Genomic DNA, 14,820 nt, shown 5'->3' with positions numbered 1-14,820 from the left:
TAATGTGCACTGCTGGTATCAAAGGGCCTTTAAACAGTTGCCAAAAATCGAACCTTGCTGGGGTTTTTTGTTATTAAAAAACAACTTAAACACAAGCCAGTCCAGGTGCAAAAAAACAGTTAATACTTTTTTATGTAGTAACTACGCAATAATCGTAGAAAGCTTTAATACAAACCTAATTATGTAATTATTAAAATTAGAGAAGGCATTTGGAGGAACCGTTTTTGCTTGGATTTTGTCAAAGTAAGCAGATGATGGGGGTTTTTATAATATAGTATGTGTTATTTTAGTGATTCTGCAGTTCCGCTCGACCTGTCAGTCTGGAACGACTCTGAGCGCCAAAGCTAAAGTAGCATTTGGCCAGACCATGGACCTTGACATTACACCAATAAGAGGTAAAAGAGATTGCTACTACAGCTTTAGCTTATTTTCTGATATGTTTATATGTTTTAATGTGTTTCTTAACGGAAAGATTGCTGTCCTTTTCTCTGGTCCTGTAGCTTGTGATTCCGTTGAGTTAACTCAGGACGATCTGGATAAAGCTGTGGAGCGGTTGGAATCGATCAGTGCATCAAGGAAGAGCCTAAAAATCCGGCTTGTGCTCCCTTCCTGTACTCAGGTCAGTGTCAGGTCATTATAAACTACGTTCAGAGAAAAACGTGCTAGTCTTGAGACCTGTAATCTAATCTAAAAAAGCTAATGTATCAACATGTTCTTGTGGCTTTCAGAACAACTGTCTCCAGTACAGGACCGTTGTTGCCAGCTCACGAGAACTGTGGACAACACAGACTTCAGTGTTGCAGATAAAAGAAACATGCTGGCACTCATAGGTGGGTTGCACTCAGTGGTTTTGAATTGCATCCTTGACAGAGAAGTCAACATAAAATGCGATATTAACCTTATTTTCTTTTAAATGCACACTCGTTGGCCTGATTGTTGCTCAATTAATTGAAGATTTTTCTTTGAAAGAAAAAATCTCTTCATTATCTTTTATCAAAATATAGCGACTCGTACTGCTTCTTCTGAAATGACTTTCCACTTGGGTTGATCTGACAAATCACTTGATAACATTTTGAACCCTCACCTTGATCTACCTGACTCCATTCTGTTCAAGCTTATGAAAGTGCGTAAGGTGTTTGTGCTCCTTGCTGCTTTTCCAGGTTCTCAGTCAACCGATACGTAGCTCGCCTCCTCCAGCTATTATTCCTGATGCTCTGTCAGCAGTGGCCAGAAAAAGGCTCTTTCAAGCACAAGCATCAACAGTGAGGGCGAGTTCAATACCAGAGAGCATGGACCAGGTACAAAGTCTCCACACATCTGTGTTGAGCTTGAAATGTGGTCTTACTAAGCAGTAGCATAATCAGCCTGAGTCCTGATGGCTCATTTATCTTTTCCCTGTTTTTCTCTCTATAGATGTCTGGACCCTCTGTCTATGAGCAGTCCAGAGACCTTCAGCTTCAGGGAGCTGTCGCTTCACTGACAGTCCACTTGATAGGTGAACAACTAACCCACACATACATGTAGCCACAATCAAACTATTACTGAAGATGGTGCCTTGCCCTTTACAAATGCATTACTGAAAAATGCAATCTGAACTTGTATCTACAACATTCCTTTAGTATGTCAGGAATAGGGGTGTGCCGTACAAGTATCGGTACCGAATGGTTCACCGGGGCAAACACCAAATGGAAGTGTCATCCCTATCCCCTTGGAGTGGGGACTTTGAAGAGAGCAGGGCACGTGTGTTTCATTATATAGTCATTTGGAATGCACTGGGCAAAGGGAGCGACGTAATTTCCTCATTATCTTCAGCTACGCATGTTCCTCCGACAACGCAGAATGGTGTCCGTCAGCAGATGTCGCTGTTTTACTGTCATAAATGTCTTTTTATTGTTGTTAGCATAACGCCTTTGTTATACTTTCCGCATGAGCATTCCAGACGCGTTACGCGGACCTGCTTGCATTTATACTACCGAAAGCGTACACTGATGGTCCGCAGTCTGCAACAAACATGTGAACAAACAATTGCCCAGAATTTATATTGTTTTATCAATGGATTGTACAGGTTTGAGTAGTAACAGGCTTCTTCACACAGCCTGCAACATGTGCAATCGGTGCTTTTGAGCCTACTTATGTGCGGTCACAAAAATTGGGAGGCATGCAGTCGTCCGCACAGAGCGGACACTATGCGGACACAGCGGCACAGCGGAAAATATAACACAGGCTTAACTGTTGCAAATAAACATACATTTTATATTTTAAAAAGTCTTTATAATATGCTATATAATATATAAAAACATATATATAAAAAGATCTTTTTAAAATATAAAATGTATGATCTTTTTTTCATGGGCAGTGCTGCGTTGTCACGGGAACATGCCAGCTAAAGATAATGATGGAAATTACGTCGCTCCCTTTGCCCAGAGCATTCCAAATGACTACACAATGGCATGCACCTGCCCTGCTCACTTCCAAAGTCCCACTCCAAGGGGGATACTCGTACCTGCACACCCCTACTTGTTAGGGCACTGTATATCTAGATTTAGCACTAAAGCCAGAATATGCTGGGCAGGAAAGTATTAAAGGGGTCCTATTGTGCTTTTTCAACTTTAGTTAGTCTGTAATGTTGCTGTTTGAGCACAAAAAAGATCTGCAGAGTTACAAAGCTCAAAATCCATTTCAAAAGAAGTTATTTTATTTAACAGAAATTACTTTTCAAAAACTACAACGAACAGCTCGTTTGGACTACAACACATATTTTCTGGGATTTGTGATGTCACAAATAGAGGTTGACCAATGTGTCGGTTTTGTCGATTAATTGGCACCAATAGTTGATTGCTGGACCAATCAGTTATTGGGCAAAAATCCATGCCAATAGTTTTCTGGGTTGTGTCCATTGCTGGAGCGGCTGAGAAGGGTCTGTTTTCATTATACAGTGCGAGAGCGGCCTCTAGTGGTTGAAATCACTGACCGCATGTGCTATTAGTTAGACCAGTGGTTCCCAACCTTTTTCAACTCACGGCCCACACAACCAAACACATATGTTTGCGCGGCCCACTGCAAAAAAAATTTACTGACCCCGCTATTAATAACTTAGTATTCAGAAGCTAGAATGTTAACTGTATTTACTGAATGAACTAGGGCTGTGCGATGTGGACAAAAAAACCCTATCGCGATTTCTTTGAAGTCAATTTGGCGTTTCGATTTCGATTTTAATCACAATTTTGACACACACAGATATGCTTTACAGTCATAAATGCATTCAGGATGAATTTGACATATTTCCCCCCCAAAAAAACAATTAGAGCTTTATCAAAAGTTGTAACGTCTCTAGAACAGACATAAGTCAAAATAATCACTATAAGTAAAGGTGTAACAAAATTTCTAGACTTGTGGCAAAAAAATATAAATAAATCCTGTGTCTTTTTTTTGCCATACATTGTTTCATAGAGCTCATTAATTGTAGCTGATGCCTCAGGTGTTGAAACAGATTTGTTATACATTCATTACAGGTTCACACGGTAGGCCTACTCCGTTTGCAGTGGCGTACACAGTAGGCCCTATGTGTATGCGTTGGTTGCAGAAGCAGCAGCAAGAGCGCATTAATGTAGCGCAAAAAGCACATTAAATTAATGCACGAGCGCGAATCATCCGCGTCGCACGCAGATTTCTTTTTGCTCTGTCACAAAACCCGACGCACGCTGCTCAGATACACGCTGCTCTCACCTGGAGAGAGTGCGCGCACTTAAAACGTGTCTTCCCTCAAAAACTTGTTCGTCCTGTGCACTCACAACTCTCTCTATGCTCATATTAATTATTTTCGCACGTTTTATTTTCTAGCCTTTTACCGCGGCGTGAAGGTGTGAACGCTCTGATCCGTAATAACATGGGCGCGAAAAAAGGCTCATCACAGACAGTGTGTGAACCCTGGAGTACGTAGGCATATTCCCAGTCTGTCTGTTCTCGCGCTAGGCGCGTGCATTCTGAATTAGATCGGATGGCATAGCTGCGGGAGGTCAGGGCCCCCGGAAAATCGTGCTATAAAGCGAGGATTAGAAATCACGCAACGCCTCAAAAATCGTGATTTTATGAACGATTTCTATCGCCACAGCACTAGAATGAACTGGCAAGGAACAGAAAAATAACTCGGGGCTTATTTAATTATATATATCAATGATATTATGTAATGACTTAGACATTTTTACATATATTAACAATAATATTTTTTATTTTAATAGTATTTGGCGGCCCACCTGCAATACTATACGACCCCCCCCAGGAGGCCCGCGGCCCACAGGTTGAAAACAACTGAGTTAGACATAGACCAGGGATAGGCAACTCCGGTCCCCTGGAGGGCCACTATCCTGCAAGTTTTAGCTTCAGCCCTCATAAAAACTCACCTGCCTGTATCTATCTAGTATATCCCAAAAACAAACTGATTGCTTGTTTCAGGTGTGTGTTTAAATTAGGGTTGGAGCTAAACTCCTGCAGGGACAGTGGCCCTCCAGGACCGGAGTTGCCCTATCCTGCCATAAAGACTGTATAAAAACATGGACGTAGTGTCCATGACGTCACCCATAGACTCCTGAAGAGCATTTCTGAAGCTCAAAGTGTGCAGTGTGGATGGGCAAAGCATCACCGCGCGACTCTCCTGGTATAATGAAAATGGGCAAAAGGGCGGGAGCTGGTTGCTGAAGCCACGCCCACCTATCTTGACAGCAGTGTCAGCAGCGGCAATCCACCTGTCACTCAAGTTGCCGCGCCCCTTAATTATGCAGAACTTTTAAGGCTTAATATAATTTAAACGGATGAGTTATAAAAAAAAAAATCACCCCCTCACCACAGTTGCCACGAAGGGCAAAATTAGCTATATATGGGGGTGGGGGGGGGGGGGGGGGGGTGGGGGGGACCAAAATCAGTTTTTTGAACCAGGCTGAAAACATGTTTTTTTCCTGCTGTAAAGTTGGGCCATTTTAACCATGGGGAGTCTATGGGATTGACTCCCTTTTGCTGGGCAGCCAGCCTCAAAGCGGCCAGTCGATGAATTTTAGTATGAGTTTGAGACGCGCTAGTGTTCCCAAGGCAGGCGAACTTAGAGTGTTTACAATCATCTGGGTTTAAACCGCGCTCAAATTTATTTGATTTTGATGCAATATTTATACTGAAGCAGGCAGCTATGGTAAGGGGCATGACATTTCCCGACCAGGTGCCGAGTGCTGCTAATCACAACACACTGGCCCAGCTAACCAATCACAGCACATTTTGTATTTCAGAAGGCGGGCCAAATTATTTGATACAAGAACTATTTGAGCTGTTCATGTCAGACTGGGAGAGAGGTGTTGTAATAATGTAAAATTTGTGAAAAATTATGTGTTTTTCGAACAACCTAGGATGAGAGCCTGTTCTAGTACACCCCAAAACAAAATCAAGACTTTGTAAAAGAGCATAATAGGACCCCTTTAAGTAGAGATGCACTGATTGCAATTTTCTTGGCTGATAATGTTTTTTTTTGTAAGACTGACCTGCGGACACTGATTTTCTTTCCTAAGAACGTAATTGACAGCATATATATTTATGTTGTGTGTGTGTAAAAAAAAATATTGGCTTAATAAAATAAATTATTGAACATTACAGTCCCCCCCAATCTGGACTAAGTTACAGATGTCTCTCACATAAACAGCTCTCAAAATAAAGTGCTCTGTGACTGGAAAGAGTTAGAAAAAATGTACTGAAAATGAGTTGCTGTATATAACAAAACAGATGATATTTCCCACTGTTTGTAAAAGGTCCTTTTTTCCCCTAAACCTTATAAAATGTGTTATTTTTTTACATCAAAATTCTTACATTGTTTCAATTTATTCACTTTAGAATATGAGAAACTGTAGAGTGTGTTGTCATTTCAAGTGAATCAGTATCCAACAAACTCATCTTTCTACTGCAGGAAACGGAAAGCCCCTGATCTGAAGTGGCCATTTAGATTGTATGTACACAGGATGTTCTTGATGAAGCTGAGGGTGCCATAAATGCATTTACAACCGCAGAATTGTCAAATGCATAAATTAATTTTATAAGATTAATGTTTTAAATATTTGCTTGAATATACCACAAAGAAGAAATTTGAAAAAAATGCAATGATATTTTAAATATGAAACCAACCACCAGGAGGAGCAGCAAATGACTGTTTTATATGAGTGAGTCGTTAGTTTAGTCATTCATTCAACAATTTGTTCAAAGTGGATCATCATCAGAATCAATGGCAAATGACTTTTCTTTTATGAATGGGTTAACGACATCATTGACTCCACTCGATCATTCAAAAAACATGTGATTCATTCAGTAACAAAACACTGCTGTGTTTTTGCTAGAGCCAGGGGGGCCAGTTTTGTCAAAACCTAGACGCTCTAGTTTAAAGTATGAGTTTGAGCAAACTAGCGTTAGCCAACGGGCAATCATTTTGTATTTTTGGATCAGCTTAGATTAATATATGCTTTTAGGTTACGGAATTGAAAAAAATGACAAGTCTTAAAAAAAAAAAATGAGAAGACTAATCATTATAAGACTAGTCTTAAACCTTTATGCAGCGGCCCCAGTTCTTTCTGTGGCTTTGATTAGAAATGATTTCTCTCAGCGAAATTGAGCAAAAAAAACAGCCCCTATTGGCCTAAATGTGAAGTCACTTAATTTTAACTTCTTGTTTATTGAGCTACTATTGTATAAAATCAGTGTTTACATTGCAGTTGTGGTTGATATTCAGGGAACAATCTTATGCTTCTACATATATGTGGTTTGCGCTCATTTGTTTTGATTTACTTTCGGCACAAATCTCTCTCTCTCAACTCTCATTCAGACAGGATACTCAAGCACTCATCTGGCTTTTACATTATCAGTCACGTTTACTCTGAATGCATAAATTCAGAATCATTCTCGCGTTTACATTTTGGTTGCCAGTTTCAGTGCTTCACTAGTGTATTTTTGTTATGAGGTTTAATCAGGTTCTTGTCTGGTGAGAGCAAGTAAAATCCTCGCATAACTTGTGCCTTTAAAAAATCTACTTGGACCAGCGTAATGGAGCCCTGTGGTCCACCACAGTTTACTTGTGGGCCCTACACGCATTACAAATTGGGAACTTTGGGTCTTCTTGACCGCAGTGGAGAAGTGACATGTTTACATGCAGAGTGGTAAGGACTAGGTGTGATGTCAAAATGGACCAGCTCAAATCGGCAGCGCGACCGCGGCAGACTCACTTGTCCAGGCAATTCATGCGGACAAATCGGGCTGTTCGGTCCCTGCCTGGTCGATCGGTGCAATCTCTTTATTAAGCAGCACAACTGTTTTTTTTAACATTAATAATAAGGAGAAATGATCCTGAGCTGCAAATCAGCTATTAGAATGATTTTTCTGAGGATCATGTGGCACTGAAGGCTGAAGTAATGGCTGCTGAAAATTCCAGCTTTGCGTCACAGTAATAAATTAACATTTGAAAACATATATAATAAATAGAAAAAGAATTATTTTAAAATAGTAATAATACAGTTGTTGCTTTTTTGATAAAAAATAAATTGCTGCCTTGGTGAGCATGAGGAGATTTTATGAACGGTAATGTAACAGTTCCTGCATATAGATAAATTAAAATACTAAGTGATTTTTATTTTTTTTCCTGATGGAATCTCTCCAGTGATAACCTATCCTTTAAATCCCGTATGCCTCGAGCCCTGAGCTACCCTGAGTAACCATCAAGAGTTCCCTGGTAAGCTGTTGCTGATCTTTCGCTGGCTTGATGTCACATGAATAACTTAACGTTAGCATTGCATTTCATCTTGATGGTTTCTGCTGCTGTTTCACAGAGTACGATAGACCAGTGTTTGGAAAAAAAACAGGGAAGGGAGGAACCTAGCCTAGGCGATTTCCCATCGCGTTGGTCATGCCACGACTACAGCGATGGTGAGGTATGTTGGACCTTGGCCAAACAGAGTTAACAGAAGTTTTCCAAAAAAGTATTGGTTATGTTTTCCCAAAATGCAAACCAAGCTAACATGCGCTGTCCTAAATTGGCATCATCTTTGTCCACTCCAGGGCGAAAGACCTTTCCTAGGGCGCGGCGTGACTCAGGCTCATGGTTTTCGTTTCTCCAGTGAGTTTCTAGTCCAACAGAGCAGCAGAGCCCCAGTACTAGCAGTGGAAGCAGCATACTTCACTCCGAGCTAGAGGAACCAGGGCGTCAGACGCCAGCGGCAGCGACATAGAGCCCAGCTCTAACCCACTCTCTCAGTCATTGGACATCAGCCCTCCTAGCCGCTGTGAGTGCATTTAGGGTTTGGAGGAATGAACATCTTCCTGTTTGTACCTAGTTTACTTTGTACTACATTGTTCCACATGTGTTGGTTGATCTAATGTTTACTTGGTGTTGACATGGCAGATGAAGCTTATTATGTTCTGATTTGTTCGAGATTGTGACACTACTAATTGTTATGAGTTTGAGGTGTGCATTGTACTAATTTGATCAGCTACAAATTATGTGCCTTTCCAATAACCCGAATATTTTAAGGTTTTTTATTTTTTATTTTTTTTTTTTTTTGTTTTTTTTTTTTTTTTACACTCCCTTTTAAAATAAACATATTCAGTAAGGATACATTAAATTGAACAAAGTAAACAGTATATTCAGTATAATGTCACAATAGAAAATCTAGGGTTAGGGTTTGTATTTCAGAATGCTGTTTTAAGCTTTCTAATCGTTAAAAAATTAAACCGCCTAATTGTTTTTAACTGGTTAATAAGGAAAGCATAGTAGACCCGGTTTCTGAAAGAATTATGTGAGACCGAAGACTGGAGTAATGGGCTTGCTGAAAATTTCAGCTTTGCCATCATAGGATAATTTAAATTTTTTTACATATATTTAAGAGAGGAAAGAAAGTTTATTTTAAATTGAAATAGTATTATACAGTTTTTACAGTATTTTTGATCAAATATCTAACCAGGTTGCTAGATGAGGCTACAAGCCTTCCAACAACATTTAAAGCAACTTCGGGACCCAAAAATATTGTACTTGGGCAACCAGTAATATATTAGGCTTGTTTTCTTCATCTAATCATGTCCTAAACTACAAAATTTATTAACCTTCTTGAAATTGCTCTTCGTGAGTACATTATCTATAAATGGATTTTAAGGGTCTGTAATAAATTGTAAATCCAGTTAAAAACATCGTTGGACTACAAATTCATTTCATTAAATTGGTCAAATTAAGCTGAGGGGAAACTCTGTACGTGTGTTGTTTGTGTGTAATTGCCCTCTGTCCTTTGCTTTAAAGCCCCTCGGGCTCCCACAAAACTGTCGTCTAGGGAAGCTTTTGGGGCAAGGAGCATTCGGCGCGAGGTGTGTTTTATGCTACGATGCTGACACTGGCAGAGAACTGGCTGTTTAAACAGGTTGCAGTTTGACCGGGATAGCCCAGAAACCAGCAAGCGTGAAACATGGGTTCTTTAAAGGCTTTGCTACAGCTAGTATGGTGTCTAGTTGAACCTTGAATTTATTATGGTGTTGTAGGTGTGATTCAGGAGGTGCAACGCGCTTCGGAGTGTGAAATTTTCAGCTGCTTGAAAAATGCTATCCATGAGCGCATTAGTCAGTACGTATGGCTGCTTGCGGGACACACATGAAAGAAGAAACTCTTTCCATTTTATGGAGTACATGGCTCGGGGTAAGTATGTGTTAATTCACTTGAAACACACATGTTACTTGTATGCTTACTGTGGTTTTCTGAAAACTTTTTGCAGGCACTAAATAAAGCCTCGTGTCCTGACTCATTTTTAATATTAAAAATATAATTTCAGGTCTCCAGAATGCGACCATTTTTCTGCCTGTGCGACTAAATTTGTTCAACTCATAAGCGCTGCATTTCTGTTGGCATTATGAGAAACATCAAATGGCAAACGAAACTGAAAGCAAACGCGCGCTACTCGTTGAACTGCGCAGCGCTTGGAGTGTAGAGCCTGGTTTATACTTGCAGCGTCCGCAGGATGTGAAGGTCGTACGCAGCAAAAAGACGCGAAATATTTGAGGAAGGATGGATGGTTTTAAGCTAAAGTCAAAAAGACTGCTTCTTAAACCAGAAATGGTGAAACATGTGGTATTCATGTGGAAAAAACATAATGCGAGCACTGGTCCCCGACATTCCAAATGTAGCGTTAACTTTTTGTTTGGATTTGCAAAAATCCTGTTATCTGTGCTGGTATCTCACGTTCGCTATGGAGGTTCTTTTAATTCTTTGATTTCCTCAGTGTTTGCTAAAATTTCCTGTAACTTATTAGTCTGTAATATAATACATCATGGTGAGTGTATGCCATGCTCTCATTTATTCGTTTTTTGTTAATAAATGTTTTATTGTAAGCTAGTTGCCATTGTAACTTAGCTTTTTATTGTTGTTGTGCTTTTTAATTAAGTCAAGTCAAGTCAGTTTTTATTTATAGAGCACAACATAACACAACCAGCGTTGATCCAGAGTGCTTTTAAAGCACTTAAAAAGCAAAAGAGATCAAAAATTAAAAGGGGAAAAGAAATAAAATAAGAATATTTATATATACATTTTTAAAAACAACACAAACATCAAAAGTACTGTACACAGCATCACTCTCCCAATGCAAGGGTTTTTTTGTAAAAAATGATTCTTTACGTGTGATTTAAAAAACACAGAGTGATGGTGAGGCCCTGATAGAAAGGGTAAAACTGTTCCAGAGTTAGGGGGCAGCAACAGCTGAAAGCTGTGTCACCTTTAAGATTTCAGCGAGGGAATGGAGGGACCAGATAAAAGAAGCTGGTTTGCAAAAATCTTAATGAACCTAGAGGTTGTTATATGGCGGATTAAGATCATAGGTATAATCCGGGGCGACTTTGGCAATGCCTTGTATGCAAAAAAGAAGGACCTGAAAATCATCTCTGAATTTGATAGGGAGCCAGTGCATGGAAAACAAGAACAGGAGTATTATGCTTCCTCTCTTTTTATTCCTGTCAACATCTGGCTGCCGCAGTTGAACAATTCTGAAGCCGGAGGATAGAAAAGGTGCTTTGAGGAAAGGCCGACATACAGAGAGTTACAATAGTCCAGCCTGGTAGAGAGATTCGCTGCATGGATGACAATTTCAAGATCTTTTCGAGAGAGAAAATGGTTTTACTTTGCAACATTATCTGAGGTGGAAGAAGCTACTCTTTATGCTTGTCAAATTGTCCGTAATGGATCGAAAATGGGACCCGTAGAATTTTTTACATGGTGTTGTAAGTTATCACAAGGGAAACCCTAATCTTACTTAGTAGTAAGAGTAATATTGAGTGCAGTGGGGCCTAGCAGAAGCACCTCGAGTTTTTTGTTTAGTGTTTAGTTGCAAAAAAATTATTACCATCAAATTCTCAACTTCGTAAAAAACATGAGAAAATAAATTGTAAAAAAAAAAGAGTCATTTTCCAGTTTGATCTTGCGAAGTATAAAGCTGGGAGCGTCATCGGTATAGCAATGATAGTTAATATTATATTTCAGGATATGGTACAGGATATATTTCTTGCTGAGGAACCAATAAAGGGCCAAGAATAGAACCTTGAGGAACACCTAAGGGATGGGTGCAGAAGGGAGGTGAACGATAGCAATATTTTACTGAAACTGTCATACCCTTGTAAATAATGAGGTGAACCACTGTTAAGGAGTTCGCCTTGAACCTACCTGCACATTGTAGTCGATTCAAGAGGATTCATGGTCAATAGTGTCGAAGGACTGCACTCAAATCTAACAGTATCAGAATGGCAGTATGAAGTATAAGAAATAACCAATAAATCCATCTTTTAATTGAGGCTTTAATAAAGTGAAAGGACTCTCTAGATGTATTAAGCAAAACAGACAATATCTTTTCTTGGTAAAACGTGAACAACAAGATTGCGAATTCGAAAATGAAAGCATACGAAGCCAGGCTTATAACACAGCAAAAGAGGAACTCCCATCAACAAAAAATTCTAATCACAAATAATTCTACTGAAGAAAAAGAATTGGGTGAATTGTATAAACCACTTTGTTTCCATTACTAACTATTAAACTATGATAAAAGTTCATCAGGCATGCATTGATTAATCCCTTGTTGTAGCGGCTCGTTGCGACCCAAACTGAGAAGGTTATTCGAAACAGAGCGACCAGTGGGAAGATGAGGTTCTGGAGTTCTAAGAATAACAGTTGCTAGTCTGTTTCAAATCAACATTATTAAAAGAATCATGTACCGTTCAGTTAGGACATTAATACAGTATGGAATCCCTACTGTTCATTTACTGAATAACTATTCCTGCAGACAATTTTTTGTTTCGTGGTGTGTGTGAAACTACTTCCAGTCAGGGCTGTGTAAATACTGTGTCTTTCTTTTTGATAAATTTGGAATTTATTTTCTATAGGGCTCCATTAAAGACCAGCTGAAGTCTTATGGTGCTCTGACCGGAGAACGTCACACGTAATATACCCGGGGCCAGAATACTAGAAGGCGTGTGCTACCTGCATAGTAACATGATCGTCCCATAGAGATATCAAAGGTGAGCCAACTGCATGTGATGTTGTCAGTTATGATGAACTGAATGTTTTTTTTAATATATATATATATTTATGTATACACCTATAGAAGCAAATACATGTAGCACTTAAATCTCTTTTGTAACTGTCTTTCAAATGTCTTAATCTTCTAATGCTTCTGAAATGTACCTTAGCAAAATATTCACTCTTTTTAAAATGAACATTTGCAGAAGTCAGTTCACTGTTTGTCATTTTTCTATCCGTGAATGAAACCAAGTCAGTACTATTGTTGTTATGTTTTCTACTTTTAACAGAGAACAGTTACTTTTTGACATCTTGTTTAGTTTGCAATCTCAAATATTCCTTCCTTCCATGATGAAAACACTTTTTCCTATTCTTTCATTCATATAGGTGCCACTATCCTTCGGGGACTCCTACGCAGGAAATGTGAAGCTGGGTGACTTTGGAGCGAGTCTGTCGGGCGGCCTGCCAGACCATCTGCCTGTCCGGAACGGGCATTAAGTCAGTGACAGGTACACCTTACTGGATGAGCCCAGAGGTCATCAGCGGAGAGGGGTATGGCAGGGAAAGCTGATATCTGGTAAGCCCTTAAAGTCTGCCAATGAAATTAAAATTCACTTCCATCTTTTTTGTAAATGCATGTTGACTCGCGAACTGTCACATCCATGCATGTCATCAATCATTTTTAAAAATTAGTTTTTACCTGCTAACTTTTAAATTAAAATGTCATAATAACATGATGGCAGTTTGCCAATGACAGACTCCTCTGTCTCCATTGGGTGAGAGTACTTAATCTGCTTAAACCCAACCCTTTTCTTACAATTTTGTGTCTCCATTCAATCAACAAAACCGATGGGGTCAAATTTTTTACTATTATAATATTCAGTTTAACTTTGATTGTCCATCACAACATGGAAGCTAAAAAAGGCTACTTCTGTTTCATTGTGACTTTAAACCTTTTTAAGCTGAAATGTGTGATACTTGCGGGCCTCTTCAATAAGGACTTCTGATGGCTCCTGGGTCAGTATAAAAGAGACTGTCCAGTTCTAACATGTTTAGAAAACTATGAGCCGGAAAGAGCTTGATGTATTATATTTTTGTGTCTTAATACTTCAACTATGGTAATAATTCTTCCTGATTTCAGGCAGCATCGGCTGCAACGTGGTGTGGAGATGTTGACTCAGCGGCCAACCTGGGCGGTGAGTACTTTTAAGCAATGGCAGCCATTTTTAAAATCGCCACACAGCCCACCAACCCCACTCGGCCACCTCACGTGTCGGACCACTGCGCGCGATTTCCGTAAACGGATTTTGTGGAGACTAAACAGCCGTCCAGCTGCTGAGGACCTATACGGCCCACTTTCGGTCTACTCAGCCACTCTTTCCCCCTTGCCATCTCTGACCAACAGAGACTGCCAAACGTGTTACGCAGAGACCCTCCATTGTTCAGACTCATTCCAGCAGCCTACGAGCCCTACTCGATCAGAGCGGCCCTAGTGAAGAGGGTCAGTGGCCTGATCTACACCTCTGCTGGAGCAGGAGGGTTGATTTGGACGCAGCTTGGATTCCATATGAAAACATTGCACCTTATGTCATCAGGGGTAAGTACCCCTAACGACTAAACAGATATCGGCACACCAAAAAAACTTGAGGATGTTGTCTTTTAAGGCTTTTTTCTAATGTTTAATGTTTGATACACCCAAAATTGTGGAGAGTATTTGCTCTGGGGAGAGTCAGGTTGGGTTTCTAGATGCCGAAGATCTTGGAATGTAACCCCAGACAAGGCGGTACACCAAGCGCTGCTAAAGGGTAAAAGAAAAAAATGAAACAGAACAGAATAGATGACAGGATGCATGGGACTCTCCAGGCGGCTGTCATGGCTTCTAAAGTTCTCATTTTCTTGCACAGTCCTCCTAGAACATACACACACAAGTACATGAACTGTGATGGAAGATCTCACTGTAGAATATTTACTCACTATGCTGTACAAACATTTGCGTTTGCTGAACTCTCTCTCACCTTCTGATCGCAACCACATAACGGAGTGTATTCGCTCTTTCTAGCTCTAGAATTCGTCAGGATCTTGTACCTGTTTTCTGCTTGGTTTCAGTTTTTACTGTGTGCCTTTTTATGACGTCTCCTTCCTCTTTTTTTGTATGCTGCTCTGTCTCGATCATTGATCTTTTTTTCTAGAATTTTATAAGTTTAATGCACAGCTACTCACAAGTCTTTCTGTCTGGAATTATTTAGGACAGTTCGGCTCTTCATACT

General features: G+C 39.9%; 1 pseudogene; it reads left to right on the top strand.

Moving 5' to 3' along the window:
• Positions 1-367: 367 nt before the first annotated feature.
• LOC122137587 lies at positions 368-14,046 on the top strand (annotated as a pseudogene).
• The last annotated feature ends 774 nt before the right edge of the window (positions 14,047-14,820 follow it).

This window comes from Cyprinus carpio, chromosome B6, assembly GCF_018340385.1.
Source record: "Cyprinus carpio isolate SPL01 chromosome B6, ASM1834038v1, whole genome shotgun sequence".
Lineage (NCBI taxonomy): Eukaryota > Metazoa > Chordata > Actinopteri > Cypriniformes > Cyprinidae > Cyprinus > Cyprinus carpio.
Note: the sequence above shows the minus strand (reverse complement) of the source record. Positions and strands in the feature narration are given on the sequence as shown.